Source organism: Triticum dicoccoides, chromosome 5A (assembly GCF_002162155.2).
Source record: "Triticum dicoccoides isolate Atlit2015 ecotype Zavitan chromosome 5A, WEW_v2.0, whole genome shotgun sequence".
Classification (NCBI taxonomy): Eukaryota; Viridiplantae; Streptophyta; class Magnoliopsida; order Poales; family Poaceae; genus Triticum; species Triticum dicoccoides.
The window spans coordinates 335703518-335711076 of NC_041388.1; positions in this window are offsets into that span (position 1 = coordinate 335703518).

Consider the following 7559-nt stretch of genomic DNA (forward strand, 5'->3'; position numbering starts at 1 on the left):
GGCGGGGCGGTGGCGTGGGGATCGCCGGAGAAAAAGCTCGGCACGTGGGGCCTAGAGGGATGGCCGGGGCGGCGGTGGACCAGCGGTGGGGAGTGTTTTCGGGGCGGGCGGGGCGGTGCACCGCCAGCCGCGGGCGGCGGGGGGGCTGTTGTTTGGCCGGTGGTGGCTGGCGGCTCAGGGGGGTGGAGGTTGAAGATGAACCGCGGGCCCTTGATTTCGTATCCAATGGCTACAAAATCGACTGACCAGAGATGAAAAAGTCAGTCGACCGACGTGTAGCCTCACCTTGCTAGTGCGTTCAGTTTCGATAGCAAAATTCAGTTTCGACAACAAAATTCGGTTTCGACAGTTAAGTTCAGTTTCGATAGTTAAGTTCAGTTTCGACAGTTAAATTCAGTTTCGACAGTTAAGTTCAGAGATGAGCGGCTGATGTATTTTACATCTAGCACTTTGTGGTTATGTATTTTACGTCATGTATTGGAGATGCTATTAGAATTCCACTCAGGTTAACGTTGTCCGTTGTCTCTCTTGTCCTGCTTCAGCCTCGGCGTCGTACAACTCACCGGAGCTGCTCCAATGACGAAACCCTCCATCACAGCGGAGCAGTACCTCGGGCTCCATCTCTAGACGCCGAAGATCTTCTTCCCCTCCTCCGACAGCCAAGTCAACCGGAGCATCCTCACCGGCCAACCCAATCACGCTGAGATCGACATGGCTTCGCCAAAGAGGTTGTACACTTGTTGCATCTCTTTTTTTACTCTACATGTTATATATATTGTCCACTGAGCACTCGTAGTAACGGGAAATACGATTATTTTATCCTACTATATGACAAGCAGTGAGGTACCAGGCAACTTAGCTATCCGTGATGGACTCTCTTGAACGCCATCATTATTTATCTCTGCGCGTTTGAGCTGTGCATTTGTCGATGGGCCTGGGAGTTGAGCTAGTATGGCAGTGGCCTGGGTCCAAAGTAATAGAAGTAGCACAAAAACATTTTTTTAGTGTAGGATTTTCCTTGCTCAAGCCTGCCTACTAGAATCTCTAGTGCTTGAAAGGAAAAGTGAATGAAAAACATCAGAATTGGAAAGTTTCCTATGGTACTACTTTTCATGAATTTGGGCAAAGGAATGGAGCAAAGGAAAACTATAGGATTTGTTCCTTTAGTATCTCCTTGGAAGAAAAATCATAGGAATTCTAATTTCCACTTCTCCTCCTTTTCATATTCCTATTCATCAAGCACAAGACTAAGAGATAGTAGCATAATAGCATTATAACCATACATTTTCTTGTGGTTTGACTTAATCTCATCATGCTTTTTTGCATCCTATGATCTTCCAATTGTTGTGAATCAAACACCCAGATTGGCAAAAATCATGTGTTTTTAAATTCTCTATTTTGCATGTGCATTCCTATCCTATTCCTGTCTATTTCCTATCCCTGCATTGTTAGAATCCTCAAATTCAAACAAGCCCTTACTCAATTACTTCTTTTATAGATATGTGTCAAAGAAAACCTTGTGTGGTTTGTCCTGCTCCTGCGGTGTTGTGATCCACCCCAGCTCAGCTGCTCCAACGACGGAAGGGTTCACCACAGCAGGGATCCGCTCTCCAGACTGTCTTTCTCCACCTCAGATCTTCTTCCCCGCCGCCGGCAGCCACGGCAGCTGCATTACCATCATCAACTGAGAAGATGACCTTGAGGACTACACGGGTCCGCAAGAGAAGCCGCACTCTTCCGTGTCTGCTTATGTTATGCGTCGCTTAATATGATGACATGCTACATTATCATCGTGTTCACCTATTAGACTCTAAGTCAGGTCCAAACTAATGCTGAAACTTGAGTTTTTAAATGGTTGTGGGGTACATATTGGGGCAGCAATCAATACTATCTGTCTACTATCTGGTTAATCTCCGGTGTCTACTATGAGTTTCATGTTGGGTGCAAACAAACATTAAAGGAGCCATTATCTATATTTTTTAACTAAAGCTATTATCTGCCTGCTATCATTGGTTTTGGGTCTATCCACAGTTTGCTACCATCACTCTAGATTTGTGCATGCACTCCTTATATAATCTCACTATGTTTTATTCCTATGCATGCCAGTTATTGTACACAATGGAACTGATTATGTAGAGCAAAAGAGATGAGCCTTGCGTGGCAATAAAATTTTATGCAGACATCGTTCCACGGTGGGGCAAAGGCAGCGCCCCCTCCACCCATTACGGATCGTAATCAAGAGGAAGATAACTGTTCTGAGGGGGATTTAGAAGGAGAAGACCACTCCTATTTACCCCATGAGGTCTTCGCTCTAACTTGGCATGCTGATGTTGGTAATATCATGCATATGGTGCCTTGCATTGCTTACTGTATACATTAAAGATGTCATCTGCTTAGTTTAGACATGCTTTGTGTCAATGCCATCTGTTTAGTTTCTTTATCGTATATGTGAATCATGCAATGCCATCTTGTCTAGCCAGGCATCATATATGTGAATTTTGCAATGCCACCCTGGTTAGCCAGTCATCTTATATGTGAATTATATCATGCCATCATTTTTTTTATTACGTGTTAAATTTGTCAAAAAATTTAGTACATTCAATTACTCTTCCTGTGCATCAGCCATTCGGCACGGTCATGGAAAAATCTGGAGTGGAAACAAGGTCTTCAGAGCAGACAATGCTATCTGATGAAGCGCATGTCTTGCTGGTTACCGATAGCTCCTCAGAGGAGGATTCAGAGACAGATGACCAGTCATATCCCCCCCCCGAGGTGCATGCCCTAACTTGGCAGGGTTATGTTGCTCATATCATGTGTATGGTATCTTGCATTTCTATGTCATTTGCTTAGTTTAGACATGCTTTGTGTGAATGCCACCTGTTTAGTGCCTAATTACCATATATGTGAATTATGCAATGCCATCTTGTTGCAAGACATTATATATGTGAATTATGCAATGTTATCTTGTTGCAAGGCATTATGTATGTGAATTATGCAATGCCATGCTATTTAGGCAAGCATCATATATGTGAATTATATCATGCCATCCTTCTTTTGTATTTCTCATTGCTTTTGTCGACAATGTTTCTATGTTCAACTGCTCCTCCTGTGCATCAGCCATTTGAATTGGTGATGGAGAAATCTAGAGTGAAAACAAGGTCTTCAGAGTAGACAATGCTACCTGCTGAAGCAGATATCTTGCTAGTTACAGATAGCTCTTCAGAGGAGGATTCAGAGGCAGATGACCAGTCCTATTATCCCCTTGAGGTGTATGCTCAAACTTGGTAAGGTTATATTACTCATATAATGCATATGTTGTATTGCAATGCTTAGTTTTTGCATCATATACACAAACATTGAATGCCATCTCCTTAGTTGACACATCATATATGCGATTTCCCTCTGCTCACTTCCTTAGTATATAAATAATATATTTGAATTATGTCATGCCATGATGTTTACATAAACAGCATGTATCTGAATTATGGCATGCCAACCCATTTTCTAAAGACATAATATAGTTATATCATCTCATCCTGTTTACATAGTCATCATATTTTAAATTATGTCATTCTATCCGTGAATTATATCATGCCATCATGTTTCCATCGACGGCATGTTTGTGATTTATGGCATGCCAACCACTTTAATAGACACATCGTATAGTTATATCATGTCATCATGTTTACATAGTCGTCATATTTTGAAGTATGTCATTCTATCCTGTTTAGTTAGCCATCATACATGTGAAATTGTGTCATGCTATCCTGTTTAATTAGCCATCATATATGTGAAATTATGTCCTGCTATTCTGTTTACTTAGACAACATAAATGTGAATTATTTCATGCCCTATTTTCTTCCCTACTATCCATTGCACCTGTCTATCTTACAATGTATGTACATTCAATTACTTTTCTTGTTTATCAGCCTTTTCAATTGGAGGGAGTGATGGCAGTATTTGTGGGAGTAAAAAACACGGTCTTCAGAAAAGATCGTGCTACCTGTCGATGCAGATAGAACCACGGTCGTACTTGCCCAAGAACCAGCCCCACCACACATAACCCACACTCATGCAGATTGTACCCCTACCCAGTTGGACGGAGAACCAGCTACACCCCTTCTAACCCCAACCCCAGCAGATAGACACCCAGTTCCCGTTGACACAGCACCGTCTCCACCACAGAGCACCCAAACACGAGCAGTTAGTAAGGCAACTGCAGTGCCCAAATCACGAGGACCACCACTCCGAACCCGAAGTCAATGCTTAAAGCAGAAGAAGAATTATTCTCAAGTCAGGTTTCGTAGCTATGGTTCATACTACTTTGCTCTTGCATCACTGTATTTACTGATACCAACTAATTTCCAATTTGAAGGATGCAATTGAAACTCCAATGGCACAACATGTATGTTTTAAACCTGTTTCTTCAACGTGTTTGGTTGTTTGCTGTTGTAACTTGCTCTATGTTGATTTCAGTTTCAATTGAATAAACAGTTATGTTCTCATGCCATGCACATTACAAGTGTTGTTATTGCTCTGTAGTTTCCCACACTTATATTCTGTTTATGCTACTTTGTCTTAAATAGATATGATTCGAACTGTATCTATCTTGATTTGGCAACATAAACTAGAATGATATAGACCATACAGTGACCATACTACATAGATATATGTTTGTTTCATGCTGTTATCCTGTCCACCTTACTACAGAACTGGTTTACCAAAATGAGTTTCATATACTACATTGTAAACCTGAGATGTGTTTGTTTGTTTCTCTTTTAGAACGCGGATAAAATATTGGAGAAGAGTACCCTGTTATGCAATGGTAAAGGAAGTAATGCAGATAAGGTTCAAGATAGTGAGACATCCCTGTTGGTCTCCAAGAAAGCTGATAAAAACTATATTGAAGACACTGAGACAACCCCAAAGTCCTGTCTTGATGTAGTGTTCAAGTTACTGGCTACCACTGCTGGCACCAGCTATTCGAACTCGTTGCCTAAATCAGTTCGGCTTCTTGAGTCTCAACTTCAAGTTGAAAGACATCGATCAGATGTTATGTGATAGGAAGCCGAAGGACTGAGGAAGTCCCTGCAGAATTCAGATGCATACTTTCTGGTGCAACAGCAAGTGCTGGAGGACTTAAGCGCCAAACAAGAGAAAGTTAATAAGCTTGCTAAGCATCTTGGCAGCATTATGGGTACCCAGGATATTGTTTCTTGAGCTCTTCTGAAGTGGTTTCAGTTCTGGACTTGTTTTGCTGCGGCGTTTATATGCTGTTGTGTTCCCTATATTTGCACTGGTGGCGAACTTTGATGCCCAGTGGATGTAATATGTGTAATAGCCGTGATAGCCTAGTGTAAGTTGCTTGCTTATTTATTTCCTTGTTGTCTTGTTTATTTGTTTGCTTGTAGTCAGTGCAGTTCTTTTTCTGCGGTTTTCTAGTGGCTGCAATAACCTATTTTTTAAAACTAGGCCACAATAACCATGGGCTAATATTTGCTGTAGTGACACTGGGCCTCCTACGGGCCATAGAAACAGTGGGCCTTCTACGGGCCGTATAAACAGTGGGCCTTCTATGGGCCGTAGAAACAATGGGCCTTCTACGGGCCGTAGAAACAATGGGCCTTCTACAGGCTGTATCATCAATGGGCCTTATACGGGCCGTATGATCGATTGGCCAAACATGGGCCAAACAGACCGCATTCTGGCCGTAAACGTGCTAGAGTTGTAATCGTCCGTTCATGGGCCAACCATAACAGGCCATCGTTAACGGGCCGACTGTAACCACGGGCTGAATTTGGCCCACAAGCAGAAAATGACAGTAACGGGCCATAAGTAAACGAATGCTGGAAAATAGCCCAAGAATAAATGGGCTTTGAGAAGGCCGAAAGATAACATGGGCTGGAAACGGCCCAACGGAATAACGGGCTGTTAATGGGTATAAAGTGATACATTGTTCTTTACGGGCCAATTTCACCACGGGCCGTTAATGGGTGTAAAGTGATACACTGTTCATTACGGGCTAGTTTCACCACGGGCCGTTAATAGGCCAAGAGTTACATAGGGCCTCATATGGGCCGAAAGACATCATGGGCCATACATGGGCCAGAAGTGAAAACAGGCTGGAAACATATTCGATGGCCCAGATGACGCTACTGGGCCTAATTCGAATAGGGCGTAATGGGCCTTGGGTTAGCGGGCTGTAAATGGGCTATATGCGAACAGGCCGTTAACAGGCTTTCCATGGGCCGGCCCGCCACCTTTTGACCAAGTCAAATGGACCAGCCTTTTCACAGGAATGGGCCTCTGTTGGGTCGTGCCATGTGTCGACGTATCATAGGCGCCTTCTGTCCAATGAGTGGATGACATCTGTCCCAGCAATGAGCCGACACGTGTTTCCTCCAGCCAATGATGATTTTACATGTGGAAAATCCCCATTGGTCGGAGCTGTTAACAGGTTATCGGATCCAAAACCCGACCCGATAGCTTAATGGTGTTCCACTACAGTGGATGCCACGTGTCGGTCACCCTTGACAAAAGCACTTCTGTGACGCGCGATTTATCGTCATGGAAGTGGACACTTCCATGATGATAATTTTGGTAATGTCATGGAACACTTCTACGACAGCACAGGTATGACTATCTTGATTCTGTCATAAAATCGTCATGGATGTACATGCATGAAAGAAAACGCGACCTACTGTGACAAACACGTATCATCACGGAAGTGTATTTTTTTGTAGTGCCTACTCACTCACATTGATATATATTGATGGGCATCTCCATAGCCCGTTGATACGCCTAGTTGATGTGAGACTATCTTCCCATTTTTTTGTCTCCTCCACAACCACCATTCTATTCCACCTAAATTTATATGTACATGGCTCACGCTCATGTATTGCGTGAAGATTGAAAAAGTTTGAGAACACCAAAAGTATGAAACAATTTCTTGGCTTGTCATCGGGGTTGTGCATGATTTAAATACTTTGTGTGGTGAAGATAGAGCATAGCCAGACTATATGATTTTGTAGGGATAACTTTCTTTGGCCATGTTATTTTGAAAAGACATAATTGCTTAGTCAGTATGCTTGAAGTATTATTATTTCTATGTTGTCTTGAATCTTTCAGATCTGAATATTCATACCACAATTAAGAAGAATTACATTGAAATTATTCCAAGTAGCATTCCACATCAAAAATTCTCTTTTTATCATTTACCTACTCGAGGATGAGCAAGAATTAAGCTTGGGGATTCTTGATATGTCTCCAATGTATCTATAATTTTTGATTGTTCCATGCTATATTATATTCTTTTCTGGACATTATTGGGATTTATTATACACTTTTATATTATTTTTTGGACTAACCTATTAACCGGAGGCCCAGCCCAGAATTGTTGTTTTTTGCCTATTTTAGGGTTTCACAGAAAAAGAATATCAAATGGAATCCAAACAGAATGAAACCTTCGGGAACGTGATTTTCGGAACGAACATGATCCAGAGGACTTGGACCCTACGTCAAGCAATCAATGAGGAAGGCATGAGGTAGGGGGCGCGCCT